Consider the following 27,450-nt stretch of genomic DNA (forward strand, 5'->3'; position numbering starts at 1 on the left):
TATCGGAATGTGCAGATAAGCATCCTTTAAATCCATTGTAGTCATGTATTGACCCTCCTGGATCATAGGTAGGATGGTACGAATAGTCTCCATCTTGAATGATGGAACTCTGAGGAATTTGTTTAAGATCTTTAGATCCAAAATTGGTCTGAAGGTTCCCTCTTTTTTGGGAACCACAAACAGATTTGAGTAAAATCCCTGTCCCTGTTGCTTCTTTGGGACTGGATGGATCACTCCCATAATTAGGAGGTCTTGTACACAGTGTAAGAATGCCTCTCTCTTTATCTGGTTTGCAGATAATTGTGAAAGGTGAAATCTCCCTTTTGGGGGGGAAGCCTTGAAGTCCAGAAGATATCCCTGGGATATAATTTCCAATGCCCAGGAATCCTGGACATCTCTTGCCCACGCCTGGGCGAAGAGCGAAAGTCTGCCCCCTACTAGATCCGTTACCGGATAGGGGGCCATTCCTTCATGCTGTCTTAGAGGCAGCAGCAGTTTGTTTTTGTTTTTTGTTTTTTTGTTTTTTGGCCTGCTTACCCTTGTTCCAGGTCTGGTTAGGTCTCCAGACCGTCTTGGACTGAGCAAAAGTTCCCTCTTGTTTTGCATTAGAGGAAGCTGATGCCGCACTTGCCTTGAAGTTTCGAAAGGCACGAAAATTAGACTGTTTGGCCCTTGGTTTGGACCTATCCTGAGGAAGGGCATGACCTTTTCCTCCAGTGATATCAGCAATAATTTCCTTCAAACCAGGTCCGAATAGGGTCTGCCCCTTGAAGGGAATGTTAAGCAGCTTCGATTTTGAAGTAACATCAGCTGACCATGATTTAAGCCATAGCGCTCTGCGCGCCTGGATAGCAAAACCAGAATTCTTAGCCGTTAGTTTAGTCAAATGAACAATGGCATCAGAAACAAAAGAATTGGCTAGCTTAAGTGCTCTAAGCTTGTCAAGTATTTCATCCAATGGAGTCGTTACCTGTAAAGCCTCTTCCAGAGACTCAAACCAGAACGCCGCAGCAGCAGTGACAGGCGCAATGCATGCAAGGGGCTGTAGGATAAAACCTTGTTGAATAAACATTTTCTTAAGGTAACCCTCTAACTTTTTATCCATTGGATCTAAGAAAGCACAACTGTCCTCGACAGGGATAGTAGTACGCTTTGCTAGAGTAGAAACTGCTTCCTCCACCTTAGGAACTGTCTGCCATAAGTCCCGTGTGGTGGCGTCTATTGGAAACATTTTTCTAAAAACAGGAGGGGGAGAGAACGGCACACCTGGTCTATCCCATTCCTTAGTAATAATTTCTGTAAACCTTTTAGGTATTGGAAAAACATCAGTACACATCAGTACACACTGCATAGTATTTATCCAGTCTACACAATTTCTCTGGCACTGCAATTGTATCACAGTCATTCAGAGCAGCTAAAACCTCCCTGAGTAACACGCGGAGGTGTTCAAGCTTAAATTTAAATGTAGAAATATCAGAATCAGGTTGCATCATCTTCCCTGAGTCAGAAATATCACCCACAGAAAGAAGCTCTCCTTCTTCAGCTTCTGCATATTGTGAGGCAGTATCAGACATAGTTCTTAAAGCGTCAGTATGCTCTGTATTTCATCTAACTCCAGAGCTATCTCGCTTTCCTCTAAATACAGGTAGTCTGGCTAACACCGCTGACAGTGTATTATCCATGACTGCCGCCATGTCTTGTAAAGTAAACGCTATGGGCGCCCTGGATGTACTTGGCGCCATTTGAGCGTGAGTCCCTTGAGCGGGAGCCAAAGGATCTGACACGTGGGGAGAGTTAGTCGGCATAACTTCCCCCTCATCAGATTCCTCTGGTGATAAATTTTTTAAAGACAGAATATGATCTTTATTGCTTAAAGTGAAATCAGTACATTTGGTACACATTCTAAGAGGGGGTTCCACCATGGCTTTTAAACATAATGAACAAGGAGTTTCCTCTATGTCAGACATGTTTATACAGACTAGCAATGAGACTAGCAAGCTTAGAAAACACTTTAAATCAAGTTAACAAGCAAATATAAAAAACGGTACTGTGCCTTTAAGAGACACAAATTTTGTCAGAATTTGAAAAACAGTGAAAAAAGGCAGTAAATCAAACAAAATTTTTACAGTGTGTATAATAAGCTAACAGAGCATTGCACCCACTTGCAAATGGATGATTAACCCCTTAGTTCAAAAACCGGATCAAAAAAACGATATAGACGTTTTTTAACAGTCACACCAAACTGCCACAGCTTTACTGTGTGCCTACCTTCCCCAACAAACAATTTTGGAAGCCTAAAAGCCCTTTAGAGACGTCCTGTAGCATTCAGGGAACTCCTGGATGTCTCAGTCTGTAATAGTTAATGCACAAAAATGCACTAAACTAGGCCCCTCCCACTCATAGTAACACAATGGAAAGCCCCAGGGAACTGTTTCTAGGCAAATTTAAGCCAGCCATGTGGAAAAAAAACTAGGCCCCAATAAAGTTTTATCACCAAAGTATATATAAAAACGTTTAAATATGCCAGCAAACGTTTTATATTGTAAATATAAAAGAGTTTTACCTCAGAAAGTAAGCATGATACCAGTCGCTATTAAATCACTGTATTCAGGCTTACCTTACATAAATTTGGTATCAGCAGCATTTTCTAGCCTTCATTTCATCTTCTAGAAAAAACTTAACTGCACATACCTCATAGCAGGATAACCTGCACGCCATTCCCCCGCTGAAGTTATCTCTTTCTTCAGTCATGTGTGAGAACAGCAATGGATCTTAGTTACAACCTGCTAAGATCATAGAAATCACAGGCAGATTCTTCTTTTTTCCTGCCTGGAACAAAATAGCACAACTCCGGTACCATTTAAAAATAATAAACTCTTGATTGAAGCAAAATAACAGCTACATTTCACCACTTATCTCTTACTACCTCCATGCTTGTTGAGAGTTGCAAGAGAATGACTGGGTATGGTAGTGAGGGGAGGAGCTATATAGACAGCTCTGCTGTGGGTGTCCTCTTGCAACTTCCTGTTGGGAATGAGAATATCCCACAAGTAATGGATGATCCGTGGACTGGATACACCTTACAAGAGAAATACATCTACATGATATTCTCAGACTAATCTTTTCTTTAAATGGATCATTCTATCAAGCATTTATTTAGTGTTTAATGTCCCTTTAAAGCCCTTCAGCAGCTTTTTTTTCTAACTCCCATGATCTCATATCTTTGAGCCTCTAAAACTTTACACTTATTTTGTCAATATTTAAACAGCTAATAAAACTATAAAAAAACATAATTTATGCTTACCTGATAAATGTATTTCTCTTGTGGTGTATCCAGTCCACGGATCATCCATTACTTGTGGGATATTCTCCTTCCCAACAGGAAGTTGCAAGAGGATCATCCACAGCAGAGCTGCTATATAGCTCCTCCCCTAACTGCCATATCCAGTCATTCAACCGAAAACAAGCAGAGAAAGGAGAAACCATAGGGTGCAGTGGTGACTGTAGTTTAAAATTAAAAAACACCTGCCTTAAAATGACAGGGCGGGCCGTGCACTGGATACACCACAAGAGAAATAAATTTATCAGGTAAGCATAAATTATGTTTTCTCTTGTAAGGTGTATCCAGTCCACGGATCAACCATTAATTGTGGGATACCAATACCAAAGCTATAGTACACGGATGAAGGGAGGGACAAGGCAGGTACTTAAACGGAAGGTTCCACGGCCTGTAAAAACGTTTCTCCCAAAAATAGCCTCCGAAGAAGCAAAAGTATCAAATTTATAGAATTTTGAAAAGGTATGAAGCGAAGACCAAGTCGCCGCCTTGCAAATCTGTTCAATAGAAGCCTCATTTTTAAAGGCCCATGTAGAAGCCACAGCTCTAGTAGAATGAGCTGTAATCCTTTCAGGAGGCTGCTGGCCAGCAGTCTCATAAGCTAAGCGGATTATACTTCTTAGCCAAAATGAAAGAGAGGTTGCCGAAGCCTTTTGGCCTCTCCTCTGTCCAGAGTAGATAACAAACAAAGCAGATGTTTGACGAAAATCTTTAGTAGCTTGTAAATAATACTTTAAAGCACGAACCACGTCAAGATTGTGGAATAGACGTTCCTTCTTTGAAGAAGGATTAGGACACAATGATGGAACAACAATCTCCTGATTGATATTCTTATTAGATACCACCTTAGGTAAAAAGCCAGGTTTAGTACGCAGAACTACCTTATCTGCATGGAAGATCAGATAAGGAGAATCACATTGTAAGGCAGATAACTCGGAAACTCTACGAGCCGAGGAAATAGCTACCAAAAAAGGAACTTTCCAAGATAAAAGTTTGATATCTATGGAATGAAGAGGTTCAAACGGAACCCCCTGAAGAACTTTAAGAACCAAATTTAAGCTCCAAGGTGGAGCAACAGGTTTAAACACAGGCTTGATTCTAACTAAAGCCTGACAAAATGCCTGAATGTCTGGGGCATCCTCCAGACGCTTGTGCAAAAGAATAGATAGCGCAGAAATCTGTCCCTTTAAGGAACTAGCTGACAATCTTTTCTCCAATCCTTCTTGGAGAAAAGATAATATCCTGGGAATCCTGATCTTACTCCATGAGTAGCCCTTAGATTCACACCAATAAAGAAATTTTCCGCCATATTTTATGATAGATTTTCCTGGTGACAGGCTTCCGTGCCTGAATCAAGGTATCAATGACTGACTCGGAGAAACCACGCTTTGATAAAATCAAGCGTTCAATCTCCAGGCAGTCAGCCTCAGAGAAATTAGATTTGGATGGTTGAAAGGACCTTGAAGTAGAAGGTCCTGTCTCAGCGGCAGAGTCCATGGTGGAAAGGATGACATGTCCACCAGATCTGCATACCAAGTCCTGCGTGGCCACGCAGGCGCTATCAAGATCACAGATGCTCTCTCCTGCTTGACTTTGGCAATCAGACAAGGGAGCAGAGGAAACGGTGGAAACACATAAGCCAGGTTGAAGGACCAAGGCGTTGCTAGAGCATCTATCAGCGTTGCCTTGGGGTCCCTGGACCTGGATCCATAACAAGGAAGCTTGGCGTTCTGGCGAGACGCCATGAGATCCAGTTCTGGTTCGCCCCAACGAAGAACCAATTGTGCAAACACCTCCGGATGGAGTTCCCACTCCCCCGGATGAAAAGTCTGACGACTTAGAAAATCCGCCTCCCAGTTCTACACCTGGGATATGGATAGCTGATAGGTGGCAAGAGTGAATCTCTGCCCAGCGAATTATATTTGAGACTTCTAACATCACTAGGGAACTCCTTGTTCCCCCTTGATGGTTGATGTAAGCCACAGTCGTGATGTTGTCCGACTGAAATCTGATGAACCTCATTGTCGCTAGATGAGGCCAAGCCTGAAGAGCATTGAATATCGCTCTTAGTTCCAGAATGTTTATTGGAAGGAGTGACTCCTCCTGAGTCCACGATCCCTGAGAATTCAGGGAGTTCCAGACTGCACCCCAACCTAGAAGGCTGGCATCTGTCATTAAAATTGTCATATCTGGCCTGCGAAAGGTCATACCTTTGGACAGATGGGCCCGAGATAGCCACCAGAGAAGAGAATCCCTGGTCTCTTGGTCCAGATTCAGTAAAGGGGACAAATCTGTGTAATCCCCATTCCACTGACTGAGCATGCATAGTTGCAGCGGTCTGAGATGTAGACGTGCAAACGGCACTATGTCCATTGCCGCTACCATTAAGCCAATTACTTCCATGCACAGAGCCACCGAAGGGCGAGGAATGGAATAAAGAACACGGCAGTAATTTAGAAGTTTTGATAACATGGACTCCGTCAGGTAAATTTTCATTTCTACAGAATCTATCAGAGTCCCTAGGAAGGAAACTCTTGTGAGGGGGGATAGAGAACTCTTTTTCTCGTTCACCTTCCACCCATGCGACCTCAGAAATGCCAACACTATGTCCGTATGAGACTTGGCAATTTGGAAGTTTGACGCCTGAATCAGGATGTCGTCTAATGCCCCGTGGCTCTGGTAGTGCCTGTCTAGGAAGGCAAACCTGAGAAACCAATGATGATCTTTGTGTATCGGAATGTGCAGATAAGCATCCTTTAAATCCATTGTAGTCATGTATTGACCCTCCTGGATCATAGGTAGGATGGTACGAATAGTCTCCATCTTGAATGATGGAACTCTGAGGAATTTGTTTAAGATCTTTAGATCCAAAATTGGTCTGAAGGTTCCCTCTTTTTTGGGAACCACAAACAGATTTGAGTAAAATCCCTGTCCCTGTTGCTTCTTTGGGACTGGATGGATCACTTCCATAATTAGGAGGTCTTGTACACAGTGTAAGAATGCCTCTCTCTTTATCTGGTTTGCAGATAATTGTGAAAGGTGAAATCTCCCTTTTGGGGGGGAAGCCTTGAAGTCCAGAAGATATCCCTGGGATATAATTTCCAATGCCCAGGGATCCTGGACATCTCTTGCCCACGCCTGGGCGAAGAGCGAAAGTCTGCGCCCTACTAAATATGTTACCGGATAGGGGGCCATTCCTTCATGCTGTCTTAGAGGCAGCAGCAGTTTGTTTTTTTTGTTTTTTGTGTTTTTTTTGGCCTGCTTACCCTTGTTCCAGGTCTGGTTAGGTCTCCAGACCGTCTTGGACTGAGCAAAAGTTCCCTCTTGTTTTGCATTAGAGGAAGCTGATGCCGCACTTGCCTTGAAGTTTTGAAAGGCACGAAAATTAGACTGTTTGGCCCTTGGTTTGGACCTATCCTGAGGAAGGGCATGACCTTTTCCTCCAGTGATATCAGCAATAATTTCCTTCAAACCAGGTCCGAATAGGGTCTGCCCCTTGAAGGGAATGTTAAGCAGCTTCGATTTTGAAGTAACGTCAGCTGACCATGATTTAAGCCATAGCGCTCTGCGCGCCTGGATAGCAAAACCAGAATTCTTAGCCGTTAGTTTAGTCAAATGAACAATGGCATCAGAAACAAAAGAATTGGCTAGCTTAAGTGCTCTAAGCTTGTCAAGTATTTCATCCAATGGAGTCGCTACCTGTAAAGCCTCTTCCAGAGACTCAAACCAGAACGCCGCAGCAGCAGTGACAGGCGCAATGCATGCAAGGGGCTGTAGGATAAAACCTTGTTGAATAAACATTTTCTTAAGGTAACCCTCTAACTTTTTATCCATTGGATCTAAGAAAGCACAACTGTCCTCGACAGGGATAGTAGTACGCTTTGCTAGAGTAGAAACTGCTCCCTCCACCTTAGGAACTGTCTGCCATAAGTCCCGTGTGGTGGCGTCTATTGGAAACATTTTTCTAAAAACAGGAGGGGGAGAGAACAGCACACCTGGTCTATCCCATTCCTTAGTAATAATTTCTGTAAACCTTTTAGGTATTGGAAAAACATCAGTACACATCAGTACACACTGCATAGTATTTATCCAGTCTACACAATTTCTCTAGCACTGCAATTGTATCACAGTCATTCAGAGCAGCTAAAACCTCCCTGAGTAACACGCGGAGGAGTTCAAGCTTAAATTTAAATGTAGAAATATCAGAATCAGGTTGCATCATCTTCCCTGAGTCAGAAATATCACCCACAGAAAGAAGCTCTCCTTCTTCAGCTTCTGCATATTGTGAGGCAGTATCAGACATAGTTCTTAAAGCGTCAGTATGCTCTGTATTTCGTCTAACTCCAGAGCTATCTCGCTTTCCTCTAAATACAGGTAGTCTGGCTAACACCACTGACAGTGTATTATCCATGACTGCCGCCATGTCTTGTAAAGTAAACGCTATGGGCGCCCTGGACGTACTTGGCGCCATTTGAGCGTGAGTCCCTTGAGCGAGAGCCAAAGTATCTGACACGTGGGGAGAGTTAGTCAGCATAACTTCCCCCTCGTCAGATTCCTCTGGTGATAAATTTTTTAAAGACAGAATATGATCTTTATTGCTTAAAGTGAAATCAGTACATTTGGTACACATTCTAAGAGGGGGTTCCACCATGGCTTTTAAACATAATGAACAAGGAGTTTCCTCTATGTCAGACATGTTTATACAGACTAGCAATGAGACTAGCAAGCTTGAAAAACACTTTAAATCAAGTTAACAAGCAAATATAAAAAACGGTACTGTGCCTTTAAGAGACACAAATTTTGTCAGAATTTGAAAAACAGTGAAAAAAGGCAGTAAATCAAACGAAATTTTTACAGTGTGTATAATAAGCTAACAGAGCATTGCACCCACTTGCAAATGGATGATTAACCCCTTAGTTCAAAAACCGGATCAAAAACACAATATAGACGTTTTTTAACAGTCACACCAAACTGCCACAGTTTTACTGTGTGCCTACCTTCCCCAACAAACGATTTTGGAAGCCTAAAAGCCCTTTAGAGACGTCCTGTAGCATTCAGGGAACTCCTGGATGTCTCAGTCTGTAATAGTTAATGCACAAAAATGCACTAAACTAGGCCCCTCCCACTCATAGTAACACAATGGAAAGCCTCAGGGAACTGTTTCTAGGCAAATTTAAGCCAGCCATGTGGAAAAAAAACTAGGCCCCAATAAAGTTTTATCACCAAAGTATATATAAAAACGTTTAAATATGCCAGCAAGGGGGCGGAGCTAATAGCCAAAGAGAATGGACGTGTTTTATTAGAGCTCCACAAAAAAAGCAACAAACATACTAGAATTTTATAGTTATCGGCATAAACTGCAGTTAAGGGACTAATGTCTGATGATCCTTATCAGTCTCCTGACCTTTCTGATGCCTTTTGTGTTTATATCAAGCCTGAGACGGAACTTCAATTTGGAGGCCTATTGAGCCATGCTGTCATGGGCAGTGATGGCCGCGTAACTTTGAGTAATTGGTGAAAGCTGCCTCAAGGATCGTGCCTGTCGGCTGCTTTTACATATAATATACTTAAGCTGAGGCCCTCATAGCGATCATGGAGGATTTCCACGCGGCCATCCTGGCCCTCTTTGAGGACCACAACCGGAAGCTAATAAGCAGAATGGACTGGCTTATAGTAACCCTCAGCCCCAGAGGTATGGAGATCTCAGATAGTGACTCACGCGCAGAAGAACGGAGAGCGGACCTCAGCGTGCAGCTGACTCATGTGCCGATGAACCCCGGTCAGTTTCTCTCACCAACCATAGTCGCTGGCCTTCCAGTCACTGACCAAGAAGTCGGGAGCTGCTGGCATACCGTGCCCGCTGTTGATCTGGTGGATGCGGCCGGTCCGCTGGAGACAGGAGCGGGCTGTTCAGAAAGTGCAGTGGAAGTAGTCCCGACGGTTCCTACAGAGGTTACAGCGAGGAGTATACCTGGCCCTCAGATCTGCAGTTTCGGACTGGAGAATTGGCTGGAGCAACCTGTATTGCTGCACTGCTCTGAAGACCCTATCTATGTAGGAAAGCCTTCAAGTAAAGAAGTATTCACGGAGACAGGTATAATACATACAATGGGTCACCCTAATCCTACTAACTGGAAGGCCTTGGAGTCACGCACTGTTTGGAGCTCCCGGTGGAGGTTTTCACGCGGCAGGACTCTCCTTGTGGCATCTTGTATATTAACAATCCCCTTCACTGTGTGTGGAGTGGGGTGAACTTTGATTACATGGCATTGCTGACTATGGACACTTCACTCCCCGCAATTGTACTGATCTCAAATCCCTATAACAATTATATTTGGGGTGATGTGTAGACTTCCCGCCTGTAACCCTAGTATCAATATTTCCATGTTTCACCGTCTATATTAGCCTGAATGTCCATAGCTAGGTTGCGAATCCCTATGTAACAACATATGTACATTTTCTCATAGTTCAGTTATTTATGACGGCCCTAGGGCCTGAGACATAGATTTGCAACGTGGTTCCCTATCTGCTCCACTCTGGATAGTAGCTTACTTCATTTGCAGTACTACAGCTGCCTATGTTTTTCATTTGTGGAACTCTAACCAGGTTTCTAATAAATGTTTAAAGCTTATCATTTAGCTTAAAAACCATCCTCCATCCCTCCCTCCCTCACCCCTTCCCTCCCTCCTTCATCTCTCCCTTCCCTCTTTCCCCCCCTCCCTCCCTTCTCTACCTCCCCTCCCTCCCTTCTCTACCCCCCTTCCCTCCCTTCTCTACCCCCCCTCCCTTCCCTCTCTACCCCCCTCCCTTCCCTCTCTACCCCCCCTCCCTCCCCTCTCTACCCCCCCTCCCCTCTCTAACCCCCCTCCCCTCTCTACCCCCCCTCCCCTCCCTCTCTATCCCTCTCCCCTCCCTCTCTACCCCCTCCCCTCTCTACCCCCCTCCCTTCCCTCTCTACCCCCCATCCCTCCCTCTTTGCCTCCCCTCCCTCCCCTCTTTACCCCCCCTCCCTCCCCCCTTCCCCCCTCCCTCCCCCTTTCCCCCCATCCCTTCCCCCTCCCCCCCCCTCCCTCCCCCCTTTCCCCCCACCCCTTCCCCCTTCCCCCCCCTCCCTCCCCCCTTTCCCCCCCTCCCTTCCCTCTTTTCCCCCTCCCTTCCCTCTCTCTTCCCCTCCCTTCCCTCTCCCCCCCCTCCCTTCCCTCTTCCCCCCTCCCTTCCCTCTTTCCCTCCCTCCCCTCTTTCCCCCCCTCCCTCACCCCTTTCCTCACTCATCCCTCCCTCCCTCTTTCCCCCCTCCCTCTTTTTCCTTCCCTCCTCTTTTTCCCCTTCTTTCCCCCCTCCCTCTTCCTTGCCCCTTACCCCTCTCCCCTCTTTTCCCCCTTTCCTTCTTCCCCCTTCCCTCTTTTCCCTCCCTCTTCCCCTCCTTCTTTTTCCCCCTCCCGCTCCCTCCTTCCTACCCTTTCCCACCTTCTCTTTCCACTACCTTCCCCCCCTTTCTCTCTCCTCTTCCCCTCCCCCCTTTTTTTAATTGTGTGGGAAGGGATAAATACCTTATCCTCCGCACCCCTTTTTGGCAGAGTTAGGTAGTCTCTGCCCTGTCCGCAGAGTCCTTACCATATCCTGAACCTATATGAGTGTGAAAAAAAGGCTCTCCGGATGTTTATAATAAATAGATTTGTTAGGATTGTTTTATGTGTCTAATGTCTACAGAATGTTTGCTATCATAATCTTAATACTGATGTTAGCCTGTTTATAAGTTTGACATATGTGTTAGAACTGCTGATATGATGATCAAGGTTCGAAGATTTAGAGCGATTAATATATGTGATTCCCATGTATTTTCTCCAGCTAGATTACTCATCTCCCTGAGCTTGCAACCTTAGATACATAGTCTTACTCATCTTATGCTAGCTGTTCTAAGGTGCATAGCTACATTTACTTCCCTACTATTATATAGAGTTACGTGAGAAGCAGTCACTACAGTTTTATTTTTCAGACACAGAGTGGAGAACTTGTGTATTTACTAATGTTCAATGTTTGTGTCTAACCATGTTTGCAGTAGTAGCAGAAGCCCATATCAATATAGCACCTCTACTAGTTTCCGAGTTGGCTATATCACATTAACTAAGAGTAACTTAAGTGCACTGCTGTGCTTCTATATTTTGAAAATATTTACAGATTCCCAACTTTATCGCTATTTCATACGCATTGACACTAGACTCTTTGAAATTAGCTTTGTTTTTGGGTCCTTAGTGACGAGCTAAGGTTTTTGGTCCCTTAAGTGGACCTGTTTGCTTAGAGGACATTACGATCCAACAAACTCAAAAAATGAGGTAACCAGAATATCATACCCTGTTGGTTTGATGCGTGTTGATGTTCCCACATGATGTAATGTATTTGCTTGGTATGTGTTTATTCCTACAGGATGTGTATAAATTGTATCTTTTCAGATATGACTGTATTGTAAAAGCTAATTTTACCTCAATAAAAAATTATATTTATAAAAAAAAAAAAAAAAAATATGCCAGCAAACGTTTTATATTGTAAATATAAAAGAGTTTTACCTCAGAAAGTAAGCATGATACCAGTCGCTATTAAATCACTGTATTCAGGCTTACCTTACATAAATTTGGTATCAGCAGCATTTTCTAGCCTTCATTTCATCTTCTAGAAAAAACTTAACTGCACATACCTCATAGCAGGATAACCTGCACGCCATTCCCCCGCTGAAGTTATCTCTTTCTTCAGTCATGTGTGAGAACAGCAATGGATCTTAGTTACAACCTGCTAAGATCATAGAAATCACAGGCAGATTCTTCTTTTTTCCTGCCTGGAACAAAATAGCACAACTCCGGTACCATTTAAAAATAATAAACTCTTGATTGAAGCAAAATAACAGCTACATTTCACCACTTATCTCTTACTACCTCCATGCTTGTTGAGAGTTGCAAGAGAATGACTGGGTATGGTAGTGAGGGGAGGAGCTATATAGACAGCTCTGCTGTGGGTGTCCTCTTGCAACTTCCTGTTGGGAATGAGAATATCCCACAAGTAATGGATGATCCGTGGACTGGATACACCTTACAAGAGAAATACATCTACATGATATTCTCAGACTAATCTTTTCTTTAAATGGATCATTCTATCAAGCATTTATTTAGTGTTTAATGTCCCTTTAAAGCCCTTCAGCAGCTTTTTTTTCTAACTCCCAAGATCTCATATCTTTGAGCCTTTATAATTTTTTAATGCAACATTTTTTTGAATAATTTTTATTAGATAGTGTTATTATTAGTGTAACTGTACTTTGTAATGTATTTTTGAAGTGTTTTGAGCAACTTTTTAATTTCGGAAAACAGTTAACCACAGCTCTGAGGTTGCGGTAAGGTTTTTTATTTAAAATAGCTATATCGCGTTTTCGCTCCACTTGTAATATCAGCATAATGAAAAATGCTTACGAAAAGACAATATCGCTGGCGCAAAACCGTTTGCACCTCATTGTAATCTACCCCTTATTCTGTATCTTCCAAAGGCAGTTTGTAGTGATAAATAAAACTATTGCTTGTAAACCACAAAGTATGTTTTATGTAAAATCTGAAGTTGGTACACATTCTAAGAGGGGTTTAGTTCACAAACTAACGCCTAGATTTAGAGTTGGGCGGTAGCCGTGAAAACCAGCGTTAGAGGCTCCTAACGCTGGTTTTTACCGCCCGCTGGTATTTGGAGTCAGTCAGGAAAGGGTCTAACGCTCACTTTGCAGCCGCAACTTTTCCATACCGCAGATCCCCCTACGCCATTTGCGTATCCTATCTTTTCAATGGGATCTTTCTAACGCCGGTATTTAGAGTCTTGGCTGAAGTGAGCGTTAGAAATCTAAGGACAAGACTCCAGCCGCAGAAAAAAAACAGGAGTTAAGAGCTTTTTGGGCTAACGCCGGTTCATAAAGCTCTTAACTACTGTGGTCTAAAGTACACTAACACCCATAAACTACCTATGCACCCCTAAACCGAGATCCCCCCACATCGCCACCACTCGATTAAAATTTTTAACCCCTAATCTGCTGCTCCGTATACCGCCGCCATCTACGTTATCCCTATGAACCCCTAATCTGCTGCCCCTAACACCGCCAACCCCTATATTATATTTATTAACCCCTAATCTGCCCCCCCAACATCGCCGCCACCTACCTACAATTATTAACCCCTAATCTGCCGACCGCACCTCACCGCTACTATAATAAAGTTATTAACCCCTAATCCGCCTCACTCTACGTTATCCCTATGAACCCCTAATCTGCTGCCCCTAACACCGCCGACCCCTATATTATATTTATTAACCCCTAATCTGTCCTCCCTAACATCGCCGACACCTAACTTCAATTATTAACCCCTAATCTGCCGATCGCACCTCACCGCTACTATAATAAATGGATTAACCCCTAAATCTAAGTCTAACCCTAACACTAACACCCCCCTAAATTAAATATAATTTAAATCTAACGAAAAAAATTAACTCTTATTAAATAAATTATTCCTATTTAAAGATAAATACTTACCTGTAAAATAAACCCTAATATAGCTACAATATAACAAATAATTATATTGTAGCTAGTTTAGGATTAATATTTATTTTACAGGCAACTTTGTATTTATTTTAACCAGGTACAATAGCTATTAAATAGTTATTAACTATTTAATAGCTAAAATAGTTAAAATAATAACAAATTACCTGTAAAATAAATCCTAACCTAAATTACAATTAAACCGAACACTACACTATCAATAAATTAATTAAATAAAATACATACAATTATCTACAATTAAACCTAACACTACACTATCAACAAATTAATTAAATACAATACCTACAAATAACTACAATTAAATAAACTAACTAAAGTACAAAAAATAAAAAAGAACTAAGTTACAAAAAATAAAAAAATATTTACAAACATTAGAAAAATATTACAACAATTTTAAACTAATTACACCTACTCTAAGCCCCCTAATAAAATAACAAAGACCCCCAAAATAAAAAAATGCCCTACCCTATTCTAAATTAAAAAAGTTCAAAGCTCTTTTACCTTACCAGCCCTGAAAAGGGCCATTTGCGGGGCATGCCCCAAAGAATTCAGCTCTTTTGCCTGTAAAAAAAGAAATACAATCCCCCCCCCAACATTACAACCAACCACCCACATACCCCTAATCTAACCCAAACCCCCCTTAAATAAACCTAACACTACCCCCCTGAAGATCTTCCTACCTTATCTTCACCATACCAGGTTCAGCGATCCGTCCTCTGAAGTCTTCATCCAAGCCTCCGAAATCTTCATCCAAGCCCAAGCAGGGGCTGGCGATCCATAATCCGGCTGAAGTCTTCTATCAAGTGGCGGCTGAAGAGGTCCAGAAGAGGCTCCAAAGTCTTCATCCTATCCGGGAAGAAGAGTAGATCCGGACCGGCAACCATCTTGATCCAAGCGGCATCTTCTATCTTCATCCGATGACGAACGGCTCCATGTTGAAGACCTCAGACGCGGATCCGTCCTCTTCTTCTGACGTCCAACTGAAGAATGAAGGTTCCTTTAAGGGACGTCATCCAAGATGGCGTCCCTCGAATTCCGATTGGCTGATAGGATTCTATCAGCCAATCAGAATTAAGGTAGGAAAATTCTGATTGGCTGATGGAATCAGCCAATCAGATTCAAGTTCAATCCGATTGGCTGATTGGATCAGCCAATCAGATTGGGCTCGCATTCTATTGGCTGATCGGAACAGCCAATAGAATGCGAGCTCAATCTGATTGGCTGATCCAATCAGCCAATCAGATTGAACTTGAATCTGATTGGCTGATTCCATCAGCCAATCAGAATTTTCCTACCTTAATTCCGATTGGCTGATAGAATCCTATCAGCCAATCGGAATTCGAGGGGCGCCATCTTGGATGACGTCCCTTAAAGGAACCTTCATTCTTCAGTTGGACGTCGGAAGAAGAGGACGGATCCGCGTCAGAGGTCTTCAACAGTTAAGGTAACCCTCTAACTTTTTATCCATTGGATCTAAGAAAGCACAACTGTCCTCGACAGGGATAGTAGTACGCTTTGCTAGAGTAGAAACTGCTCCCTCCACCTTAGGAACTGTCTGCCATAAGTCCCGTGTGGTGGCGTCTATTGGAAACATTTTTCTAAAAACAGGAGGGGGAGAGAACGGCACACCTGGTCTATCCCATTCCTTAGTAATAATTTCTGTAAACCTTTTAGGTATTGGAAAAACATCAGTACACACCGGCACTGCATAGTATTTATCCAGTCTACACAATTTCTCTGGCACTGCAATTGTATCACAGTCATTCAGAGCAGCTAAAACCTCCCTGAGTAACACGCGGAGGTGTTCAAGCTTAAATTTAAATGTAGAAATATCAGAATCAGGTTGCATCATCTTCCCTGAGTCAGAAATATCACCACAGAAAGAAGCTCTCCTTCTTCAGCTTCTGCATATTGTGAGGCAGTATCAGACATAGTTCTTAAAGCGTCAGTATGCTCTGTATTTCGTCTAACTCCAGAGCTATCTCGCTTTCCTCTAAATACAGGTAGTCTGGCTAACACCGCTGACAGTGTATTATCCATGACTGCCACCATGTCTTGTAAAGTAAACGCTATGGGCGCCCTGGATGTACTTGGCGCCATTTGAGCGTGAGTCCCTTGAGCGAGAGCCAAAGGATCTGACACGTGGGGAGAGTTAGTCGGCATAACTTCCCCCTCGTCAGATTCCTCTGGTGATAAATTTTTTAAAGACAGAATATGATCTTTATTGCTTAAAGTGAAATCAGTACATTTGGTACACATTCTAAGAGGGGGTTCCACCATGGCTTTTAAACATAATGAACAAGGAGTTTCCTCTATGTCAGACATGTTTATACAGACTAGCAATGAGACTAGCAAGCTTGGAAAACACTTTAAATCAAGTTAACAAGCAAATATAAAAAACGGTACTGTGCCTTTAAGAGACACAAATTTTGTCAGAATTTGAAAAACAGTGAAAAAAGGCAGTAAATCAAACGAAATTTTTACAGTGTGTATAATAAGCTAACAGAGCATTGCACCCACTTGCAAATGGATGATTAACCCCTTAGTTCAAAAACCGGATCAAAAAACGATATAGACGTTTTTTAACAGTCACACCAAACTGCCACAGCTTTACTGTGTGCCTACCTTCCCCAACAAACGGTTTGGAAGCCTAAAAGCCCTTTAGAGATGTCCTGTAGCATTCAAGGAACTCCTGGATGTCTCAGTCTGTAATAGTTAATGCACAAAAATGCACTAAACTAGGCCCCTCCCACTCATAGTAACACAATGGAAAGCCTCAGGGAACTGTTTCTAGGCAAATTTAAGCCAGCCATGTGGAAAAAAACTAGGCCCCAATAAAGTTTTATCACCAAAGTATATATAAAAACGTTTAAATATGCCAGCAAATGTTTTATATTGTAAATATAAAAGAGTTTTACCTCAGAAAGTAAGCATGATACCAGTCACTATTAAATCACTGTATTCAGGCTTACCTTACATAAATTTGGTATCAGCAGCATTTTCTAGCCTTCATTTCATCTTCTAGAAAAAACTTAACTGCACATACCTCATAGCAGGATAACCTGCACGTCATTCCCCTGCTGAAGTTATCTCTTTCTTCAGTCATGTGTGAGAACAGCAATGGATCTTAGTTACAATCTGCTAAGATCATAGAAATCACAGGCAGATTCTTCTTTTTTCCTGCCTGGAACAAAATATGACAACTCCGGTACTATTTAAAAATAATAAACTCTTGATTGAAGCAAAATAACAGCTACATTTCACCACATCTCTTACTACCTCCATGCTTGTTGAGAGTTGCAAGAGAATGACTGGGTATGGTAGTGAGGGGAGGAGCTATATAGACAGCTCTGCTGTGGGTGTCCTCTTGCAACTTCCTGTTGGGAATGAGAATATCCCACAAGTAATGGATGATCCGTGGACTGGATACACCTTACAAGAGAAATACATCTACATGTTATTCTCAGACTAATCTTTTCTTTAAATGGATCATTCTATCAAGCATTTATTTAGTGTTTAATGTCCCTTTAAAGCCCTTCAGCAGCTTTTATTTCTAACTCCCAAGATCTCATATCTTTGAGCCTTTATAATTTTTTAATGCAACATTTTTTTGAATAATTTTTATTAGATAGTGTTATTATTAGTGTAACTGTACTTTGTAATGTATTTTTGAAGTGTTTTGAGCAACTTTTTAATTTCGGAAAACAGTTAACCACAGCTCTGAGGTTGAGGTAAGGTTTTTTATTTAAAATAGCGATATCGCGTTTTCGCTCCACATGTAATATCAGCATAATGAAAAATGCTTACGAAAAGACAATATCGCTGGCGCAAAACCGTTTGCACCTCATTTGTAATCTACCCCTTATTCTGTATCTTCCAAAGGCAGTTTGTAGTGATAAATAAAACTATTGCTTGTAAACCTCAAAGTATGTTTTATGTAAAATCTGAAGTTCATGCTCCTATAAGAGTTCACAAACTAACGCCTAGATTTAGAGTTGGGCGGTAGCCGTGAAAACCAGCGTTAGAGGCTCCTAACGCTGGTTTTTACCGCCCGCTGGTATTTGGAGTCAGTCAGGAAAGGGTCTAACGCTCACTTTCCAGCCGCGACTTTTCCATACCGCAGATCCCCCTACGCCATTTGCGTATCCTATCTTTTCAATGGGATCTTTCTAACGCCGGTATTTAGAGTCTTGGCTGAAGTGAGCGTTAGAAATCTAACGACAAGACTCCAGCCGCAGAAAAAACCCAGGAGTTAAGAGCTTTTTGGGCTAACGCCGGTTCATAAAGCTCTTAACTACTGTGGTCTAAAGTACACTAACACCCATAAACTACCTATGCACCCCTAAACCGAGGTCCCCCCACATCGCCGCCACTCGATTAAATTTTTTAACACCTAATCTGCCGCTCCGTATACCGCCATCATCTACGTTATCCCTATGAACCCCTAATCTGCTGCCCCTAACACCGCCGACCCCTATATTATATTTATTAACCCCTAATCTGCCCCCCCCAACGTCGTCGCCACCTACCTACAATTATTAACCCCTAATCTGCCGACCGCACCTCGCCGCTACTATAATAAAGTTATTAACCCCTAATCCGCCTCACTCCCACCTCACTAACCCTATAATAAATAGTATTAACCCCTAATCTGTCCTCCCTAACATCGCCGACACCTAACTTCAATTATTAACCCCTAATCTGCCGATCGCACCTCACCGCTACTATAATAAATGGATTAACCCCTAAAGCTAAGTCTAACCCTAACACTAACAAACCCCTAAATTAAATATAATTTAAATCTAACGAAAAAAATTAACTCTTATTAAATAAATTATTCCTATTTAAAGATAAATACTTACCTGTAAAATAAACCCTAATATAGCTACAATATAACAAATAATTATATTGTAGCTAGTTTAGGATTAATATTTATTTTACAGGCAACTTTGTATTTATTTTAACCAGGTACAATAGCTATTAAATAGTTATTAACTATTTAATAGCTAAAATAGTTAAAATAATAACAAAATTACCTGTAAAATAAATCCTAACCTAAGTTACAATTAAACCGAACACTACACTATCAATAAATTAATTAAATACAATACCTACAAATAACTACAATTAAATAAACTAACTAAAGTACAAAAAATAAAAAAGAACTAAGTTACAAAAAATAAAAAAATATTTACAAACATTAGAAAAATATTACAACAATTTTAAACTAATTACACCTACTCTAAGCCCTCTAATAAAATAACAAAGACCCCCAAAATAAAAAAAATGCCCTACCCTATTCTAAATTAAAAAAGTTCAAAGCTCTTTTACCTTACCAGCCCTGAAAAGGGCCATTTGCGGGGCATGCCCCAAAGAATTCAGCTCTTTTGCCTGTAAAAAAAGAAATACAATCCCCCCCCAACATTACAACCCACCACCCACATACCCCTAATCTAACCCAAACCCCCCTTAAATAAACCTAACACTACCCCCCTGAAGATCTTCCTACCTTATCTTCACCATACCAGGTTCACCGATCCGTCCTCTGAAGTCTTCATCCAAGCCTCCGAAATCTTCATCCAAGCCCAAGCAGGGGCTGGCGATCCATAATCCGGCTGAAGTCTTCTATCAAGTGGCGGCTGAAGAGGTCCAGAAGAGGATCAGCCAATCAGATTGAGCTTGCATTCTATTGGCTGATCGGAACAGCCAATAGAATGCGAGCTCAATCTGATTGGCTGATCCAATCAGCCAATCGGATTGAACTTGAATCTGATTGGCTGATTCCATCAGCCAATCAGAATTTTCCTACCTTAATTCCGATTGGCTGATAGAATCCTATCAGCCAATCGGAATTCGAGGGATGCCATCTTGGATGACGTCCCTTAAAGGAACCTTCATTCTTCAGTTGGACGTCGGAAGAGGAGGACGGATCCGCGTCGGAGGTCTTCAACATGGAGCCGTTCGTCATCGGATGAAGATAGAAGATGCCGCTTGGATCAAGATGGTTGCCGGTCCGGATCTACTCTTCTTCCCGGATAGGATGAAGACTTTGGAGCCTCTTTTGGACCTCTTCAGCCACTGCTTGATAGAAGACTTCAGCCGGATTATGGATCGCCAGCCCCCGCTTGGGCTTGGATGAAGATTTTGGAGGCTTGGATGAAGACTTCAGAGGACGGATCGGTGAACCTGGTATGGTGAAGATAAGGTAGGAAGATCTTCAGGGGGGTAGTGTTAGGTTTATTTAAGGGGGGTTTGGGTTAGATTAGGGGTATGTGGGTGGTGGGTTGTAATGTTGGGGGGGGGATTGTATTTCTTTTTTTACAGGCAAAAGAGCTGAATTCTTTGGGGCATGCCCCACAAATGGCCCTTTTCAGGGCTGGTAAGGTAAAAGAGCTTTGAACTTTTTTAATTTAGAATAGGGTAGGGCATTTTTTTATTTTGGGGGTCTTTGTTATTTTATTAGGGGGCTTAGAGTAGGTGTAATTAGTTTAAAATTGTTGTAATATTTTTCTAATGTTTGTAAATATTTTTTTATTTTTTGTAACTTAGTTCTTTTTTATTTTTTGTACTTTAGTTAGTTTATTTAATTGTAGTTATTTGTAGGTATTGTATTTAATTAATTTGTTGATAGTGTAGTGTTAGGTTTAATTGTAACTTAGGTTAGGATTTATTTTACAGGTAATTTTGTAATTATTTTAACTATTTTAGCTATTAAATAGTTAATAACTATTTAATAGCTATTGTACCTGGTTAAAATAAATACAAAGTTGCCTGTAAAATAAATATGAATCCTAAACTAGCTACAATATAATTATAATTTATATTGTAGCTATATTAGGGTTTATTTTACAGGTAAGTATTTATCTTTAAATAGGAATCATTTATTTAATAAGAGTTAATTTTTTTCGTTAGATTTAAATTATATTTAATTTAGGGGGGTGTTAGTGTTAGGGTTAGACTTAGCTTTAGGGGTTAATCTATTTATTATAGTAGCGGTGAGGTGCGATCAGCAGATTAGGGGTTAATAATTGAAGTTAGGTGTCTGCGATGTTAGGGAGGGCAGATTAGGGGTTAATACTATTTCTTATAGGGTTATTGAGGCGGGAGTGAGGCGGATTAGGGGTTAATAACTTTATTATAATAGCGGTGAGGTGCGATCGGCAGATTAGGGGTTAATTATTGTAGATAGCTTGCGGCGACGTTGTGGGGGGCAGATTAGGGGTTACTAAATATAATATAGGAGTCAGCGGTGTTAGGGGCAGCAGATTAGGGGTACATAGGGATAACGTAGATGGCGGCGGTATACGGAGCGGCAGATTAGGGGTTAATTGTGTAATGCAGGGGTCAACGATAGCGGGGGCGGCAGATTAGGGGTTAATAAATGTCAGGTTAGGGGAGTTTAGACTCGGGGTACATGTTAGGGTGTTAGGTGCAGACTTAGGAAGTGTTTCCCCATAGGAAACAATGGGGCCGCGTTAGGAGCTGAATGCTGCTTTTTTGCAGGTGTTAGGTTTTTTTTCAGCTCAAACTGCCCCATTGTTTCCTATGGGGGAATCGTGCACGAGCACGTTTTTTAAGCTGGCCGCGTCCGTAAGCACCGCTGGTATCGAGAGTTGAAGTGGCGGTAAATTATGCTCTACGCTCCTTTTTTGGAGCCTAACGCAGCCATTCTGTGAACTCTAAATACCAGCGGTATTTAAAAGGTGCGGCCAGAAAAAAGCACGCGTAGCTAGCGCACCCCTTCTAACGCAAAACTCCAAATCTAGGCCTAAAAAAACAACCACAGGCTTCATACCTCTACAGGGAGTGTAGTGTGACTAGGTACTTTCTTAGTTCTCATCATCAAATTATAATTCAGATTATGTGAAATTGGGAATTAATACAAATAAATTATGTTCGATATTTAAATATTTTATGGCCAGTGAGGTCCTTCAGCTTCCTTAAAGGGACACTGAACCTAAATTTTTTTCTTTCATGATTCAGATAGAGCATGACATTTTAAGCAACTTTCTAATTTACTCCTATTATCAAATTTTCTTCATTTTTTTGGTATCTTTATTAGAAATGCAAGAATGTAAGGTTAGATGCCGGCCCATTTTTGGTGAACAACCTGGGTTGTTCTTGCTGATTGGTGGATAAATTCATCCACCAATGAAAAAGTACTGTCCGGAGTTCTAAACTAATAAAAAAGCTTAGATGCCTTATTTTTCAAATAAAGATAGTAAGAGAATGAAGAAAAAATGATAATAGGAGTAAATTAGAAAGTTGCTTAAAATTGCATGCTCTATCTGAATCGCGAAAGCAAAAATTTGGGTTCAGTGTCCCTTTAAGCGTTGTATCCCAATTCCCAAAACAAAGTAACATAAAACAGCTTCACTTTTATAACGGTGGAGACATTTTCTTTTGCTTCTAATAAAAATACTATGAGAACACATATCCTGAAAGACAGTAGCGAGCATTCAGATTATAGGGTTTACAAAGATAATTATGAGGCTGAATTAAGTTTCAGAAAAAAAGTCAATTTAGGCAGAAACAAAGAACTGCAATTAAGATCTAATTGATTGAGCAGGTACTGCTTTTACCCTAAATATAACCTACTCTCAGAGCTTATAGGATCCTGCTAAGCAGTAATTTGTCTGACAAATTGTATATTCGGGTGACAGTGCATTAATATGCTAACAGTGCTCTGTCATGCTATCAAACACAATTTCAAACAGTTTTCATGTATTAAATGCCACGCAATGCAGTAATAGGATATAAAATGAGATACACAAAAGGCACATTACATTTCTAATTCAGCTTTCATCAGTTTACATTTCCCAAAGCTTTCTACATTTTTAATGACAATTTGGTATGTTCTAAAGCTAACAACTTGTAAAATGTACCTAAAATCTCTATAGGAGCACTCCTAGACCGTATGTTTTTGGATGGTGATAAAACCGTGTAATATAACTTTAATACATGTTTGAAATTAAATAAACGGAGCCAAAACACCTTTTAAGAGCTACTATTCACTTTATATTGTTAGATTTGTTTACTTTTGTCAAAAGAAGTCTTTTATGTAAGGAATTTAGCACACCCAGGCGCACTAGGCTTTCATTCAAGCATTAAAGGGACACTGAACCCAAAATTTTTATTTCATGATTCAGATAGAGCATGCAATTTTAAGCAACTTTATAATTTTCTCCTATTATCAATTTCTCTTCATTCTCTTGCTATCTTTATTTGAAAAAGTAGGCATCTAAGCTATTTTTTGTTAAGAACCCTGGACAACACTGGTTTATTGGTGGGTGAATTTATCCACCAATCAGCAAGAACAATCCAGGTTGTTCACCAAAAATGGGCTGGCATCTAAACTTACACTCTTGCTTTTCAAATAAAGATACCAAGAGAATGAAGACAATTTGATAATAGGAGTAAATTAGAAAGTTGCTTTAAATAGCATGCTCTATCTGAATCACGAAAGAAAAAACACTGACATAACATGGAGAATATTCAGTGCAATAGATATTATTTATGCAATATCTCAAGCATTACACGTGCCTGTGTAAATATGTACAGAGCTCTATTAACTTGCTTTGCACTGAATTATAATAGAGTGCATATGGCAGACGTCACTTCTTTGGGAAATTAAACCCAACATTTTTCTTTCATCATTTAGGTAGGATATGCAATCTTAAAGTAATACTGAACCCAATTTTTTTATTTCGTTATTCAGATAGAGCATGGAATTTTAAGCAACTTTCTAATTTACTCCTATTATCAAATTTGTTTCATTCTCTTGGTATCATTTGTTGAAGGAGCAGCAATGCACTACTGGTTGAGCCAATGACAATTAGTGTATATATATATGTATATATATATATCTATATATATATATAGAGAGAGAGAGAGAGAGATAAAAAGAAGTATGGATAACAGCGCCTTGAGGATATTGTGGGTTCTACTATATAAAATATATATATATATAATATAATAATAATAATAAGCACTGTGATGCTGCCCTTATTACCTGACTAAGTCCCTATGGCAGCCCCCGCCACCAAGAGTACAGAGTCAATTGGTGCAAAAATAGATTAAAAAGGATGGTATACAGGCGCAAAATAGTGCTTAATCTGAAAATTAATCAGTTGATGTTCATAATAAATAAATTGGTATAAATTCATACATAAAATTGCACAAAAATTTAATACATTACATATAAAATGTAAAAAAGCTTTAAAACATGTACATCCCTATAATATATACATATATGCATCTATTATATTGTATTGTAAAATAAGTCCAAATAGCTGTAATCCAGAAATAAATAGATAAGAAAGTTCCCAGGTGAGATGAATCAGGTGAAACAAACTTCTGGCAAGTTGATGTGCCCACAGAAACCCAGATTAGTAAATAGACTTCCTACTTACAAGAAATTGCCTCAATCAAAATGAGGTAAGTGCAGCACAGGTTGTTAAGTAGTTGGTTGTCTCTAGTCGTAGGCTCCTTGTATGTGTGTATAAATTCACTTCTTTCAAAAACCTCAGAAAAAGATTGTATCCTCGCACTCAGGTGAATCACGATGCCATTTGATATGCAGAGAAAATAATGAAAACAACAGATAGTGCAATATCGTTTTTATAAAGCACACTTGTTCTTTTATTAATTAAAACATTGGTAAGACTATCCCTTTAATAATAGTACTTTATTACATTCAAGAATATGTGTTTATTTATTCATTCATCAAATTGGTATTGACATATTGAATGCTAATGTGCATGAATAGGGTTTAAGTGATAAACTGAACATACAAGACTTTGAAAACAAGAGCCAAATAAATCATGTAGTGGATCTATAATTTCCTGTAGGATATGACCTTGAAGTTGCTAGATTTACTATATAACATTAAAAGGAAATCATATTTTCCTTAAAGTAAAACTAATATGCCACAAACAATATTTATAGCTCATAGGATTGTCAATTAGATAATCATGATAAAACACCTTGATTACAAGTCACAAGCACAAGGTATATTTGCTGTTAGCAAGAGATTATTCTATTCAACAATCTTACGTTAATTATTACTTTAATTATTATAATATATGATAGTATTTATTACACTGCATGTGAAATTATATTCAGATAATAATTTAATTTATTTGTTTTGGTGAAGATTTCCCGGTTGATTTGTTTTTAATTTTTTTATTTTGTTTTTTATTTTAAAACATGGCTGTGGGACCTATAATAATATCAGAAAAAGAAAGACAAATACTGCCCCAAAATTTTTTAAGGAAATTGAGTATTTATTTATTATACCTGCCATTACATTTCCATGATAGATTACCTGACAGAAAGTTATTCAAAATGTTAATATCTAACCTGTTACAGAATCGGTTTCTGGATGCAAGAACCTTTACTGCACAACATAATTAAGTTTTAGTAAGTACACTAATAAAGACTCTTAAACTCAGTTACTAAAACTAACTTTAATAACAATCAATGGCCCAGATTACGAGTTTTGCGTTAGAGGCTATGCGGTGCTAACGAGCAGTTTTCTCTCACCGCTCACTTACCTGCAGCGCTGGTATTACGGGTTTTTACAAACCCGTCGTTAAAAGAAGTGAGTGTTGAGCAAAATTTTGCTAATTACCGCACTCCAATACCAGCGCTGCTTAAGTCAGCGGTGAGCTGGTCATACGTGCTCGTGCACGATTTCCTCATAAGAATCAACGGGGAGAGCCGGCTGAGAAAAAGTCTAACACCTGCAAAAAAGCAGCGTAAAACTCAGTAACGCAGCCCCATTGATTCCTATGGGGAAATAAAAGTTATGTCTACACCTAACACCCTAACATGAACCCCGAGTCTAAACACCCCTAATCTTACACTTATTAACCCCTAATCTGCCACCCCCGACATCGCCGACACCTACATTATACTTTTGAACCCCTAATCTGCTGCCCCCAACATCGCCGACACCTACATTATATTTATTAACCCCTAATCTGCCGCCCCCAATGTCGCTGCAACCTACCAACACTAATTAACCCCTAATCTGCCGCCCCCAACGTCACGCCACTATAATAAACATATTTACCCCTAAACCGCCGCACTCCTGCCTCGCAAACATTAGCTAAATATTATTAACTCCTAATCTGCCGTCCCTAACATCGCCACCACCTACCTACATTTATTAACCCCTAATCTGCCGCCCCCAACGTCGCTGTCACTATACTAAATGTATTAACCCCTAAATCTAAGTCTAACCCTAACCCTAACACCCCCTAACTTAAATATAATTTAAATAAATCTAAATAGAATTACTATCATTAACTAAATTATTCCTATTTAAAACTAAATACTTACCTAAAAAATAAACCCTAAGATAGCTACAATATAACTAATAGTTACATTGTAGCTAGCTTAGGGTTTATTTTTATTTTACAGGCAAGTTTGTATTTATTTTAACTAGGTAGAATAGTTATTAAATAGTTATTAACTATTTAATAACTACCTAGCTAAAATAAATACAAAAGTACCTGTAAAATAAAACCTAACCTAAGTTACACTAACACCTAACACTACACTATAATTAAATAAATTAACTAAATTAAATGCAATTACCTAAATTAAATTAGCTAAAGTTAAAAAAAACACACTAAATTACAGAAAATCAGCCAATAGGATTGAGCTGGCATTCTATTGGCTGTTCCAATCAGCCAATAAGATTGAACTTCAATCCAATTGGCTGATTGCATCAGCCAATAGGATTTTTTCTACCTTAATTCCGATTGGCTGATAGAATTCTATCAGCCAATCGGAATCTAAGAGACACCATCTTGGATGACGTCACTTAAAGGTACCTTCATTCATCTTTAATCGTCGGATGAAGAGGATGCTCCACGTCTGATATCTTGAAGATGGACCCGCTCCGCGCCGGATGGATGAAGATAGAAGATGCCGTCTGGATGAAGACTTCTGCCCGTCTGGAGGACCACTTCGCCCGCTTGGATGAAGACTTCTCCCGGCTTCGTTGAGGACTTCGGCCCGGCTTGGATGAAGACTTCTCCCAGTAAGTCGATCTTCAGGGGTTAGTGTTAGGTTTTTTTAAGGTGTATTGGGTGGGTTTTATTTTTAGGTTAGGGACTTTGGGCCTGCAAAAGAGCTAACTGCCCTTTTAAGGGCAATGCCCATCCAAATGCCCTTTTCAGGGCAATGGGGAGCTTATGTTTTTTTAGATAGTATTTTAATTGGGGGGTTGGTTGTGTGGGTGGTGGGTTTTACTGTTGGGGGGGTTGTTTGTGTTTTTTTACAGGTAAAAGAGCTGATTAATTTGGGGAAATGCCCCGCAAAGGCCTTTTTAAGGGCTATTGGTAGTTTAGTTTAGGCTAGGGTTTTTTTATTTTGGGGGGGCTTTTTTTATTTTGATAGGGCTATTAGATTAGGTGTAATTAGTTTAAATATCTGTAATTTGTTTATTATTTTCTGTAATTTAGTGGGGGGGGGTTGTACTTTAGCTAGTTTAATTTAGGTAATTGCATTTAATTTAGTTAAT

At 40.3% G+C, this 27,450-nt stretch overlaps 1 long non-coding RNA gene across 1 annotated transcript in view; it reads right to left on the bottom strand.

Moving 5' to 3' along the window:
- The window catches only part of LOC128655401 (uncharacterized), a 187,793-nt gene extending 163,366 nt beyond the window's left edge, over window positions 1-24,427 (bottom strand). The window contains exon 1 of the long non-coding RNA XR_008401780.1: window positions 24,329-24,427. This is a non-coding gene — a long non-coding RNA (uncharacterized LOC128655401). The remainder of the gene's footprint in view (window positions 1-24,328) is intronic.
- Window positions 24,428-27,450: the final 3,023 nt, after the last annotated feature.

The sequence above is a fragment of the Bombina bombina genome, chromosome 4 (genome assembly GCF_027579735.1).
Source record: "Bombina bombina isolate aBomBom1 chromosome 4, aBomBom1.pri, whole genome shotgun sequence".
NCBI classification, from domain to species: Eukaryota; Metazoa; Chordata; class Amphibia; order Anura; family Bombinatoridae; genus Bombina; species Bombina bombina.